This window comes from Salvia miltiorrhiza, unplaced genomic scaffold (assembly GCF_028751815.1).
Source record: "Salvia miltiorrhiza cultivar Shanhuang (shh) unplaced genomic scaffold, IMPLAD_Smil_shh fragScaff_scaffold_20:::fragment_4:::debris, whole genome shotgun sequence".
Classification (NCBI taxonomy): domain Eukaryota; kingdom Viridiplantae; phylum Streptophyta; class Magnoliopsida; order Lamiales; family Lamiaceae; genus Salvia; species Salvia miltiorrhiza.
Window position 1 is genome coordinate 9130 of NW_026651445.1, and position 871 is coordinate 10000.

The 871-nt window shown below is 31.0% G+C and overlaps 1 long non-coding RNA gene across 2 annotated transcripts; it reads left to right on the top strand.

Moving 5' to 3' along the window:
- Positions 1–365: 365 nt before the first annotated feature.
- Positions 366–871, top strand: LOC131002801 (uncharacterized). Of its 2 annotated transcripts, none has more exons than XR_009094416.1 (2): positions 366–478; positions 778–871. It is a non-coding gene; the product is annotated as an uncharacterized LOC131002801 (long non-coding RNA). The 2 variants fall into 2 exon arrangements; XR_009094415.1 differs by lacking the exon at positions 366–478 and adding an exon at positions 487–646.

The following is an 871-nucleotide window of genomic DNA, read 5'->3' on the forward strand; positions in this document are numbered from 1 at the left end:
CGTTTATTATCGAATCGAGCTCCGAACGAGCTTTTTTCGAGCCGAATCTCGAATAGCTTGCGAGTAGCTCTGTTCATTTACAGCCCTAAAGATAGATGATTTCCGCTTATAATTTTGTAAAGTAGATATTTTTAATTTTTATCCCTACAAAATTTTTTTGCACAAGGTATGACTAATACACTAGTGCCATGAAAAAGATAAAATCTTAGATTACATATAATAAAATGAAAAAGATTATGAAAATAAAAGCTTTAAAAAATTCATGTATGGATTGAAAAAAAATGAATTGTGAAACCCTGAACTTAGAATCTTTAATTAAGACCTTATATTGAGTGATATAATTTTTTTAATCTTTTTCTATTTTAGCGGTTGTTCCTTCCCATGTATGTCCATTTTCCTCGGAAAATGTGCAGAAAAAACAAAAGCATTTCTTCCTTGTCATTTGTCCTCCAAAAACATGGCTTTTGGAAATGACCAGGTTATTATTTCTCAAAATCTTTTCTGGATTTTCTTGTACATTTTCGTGCAATTAATTTTGCATATATGTATTCATCATCGTTTAAACAATGTTATCCTTTCCTGGGCCCTTGTCTTGCTTTCGAGAACAATGAATTCTTGATTAAGCTAAAGCGCATTTTCCATTCGGGTTTGTGGCTTTCGACATATATATATAAAATTTCTTTACATGGATAATTAATGCTTCAAGATATTGATTTATATTTTATACATGGTTGCGAAATTATAGTAAAGTTGTTTGTTTGTTTGAATTTTGATCAGGGAATGCTGCATGCCTTTTGATATAAAGGCTATAACAATGAGTTGTTTTTCATGCTTCTCATCTCGAAGGAGATCATCAAAGAGGCACACAGAA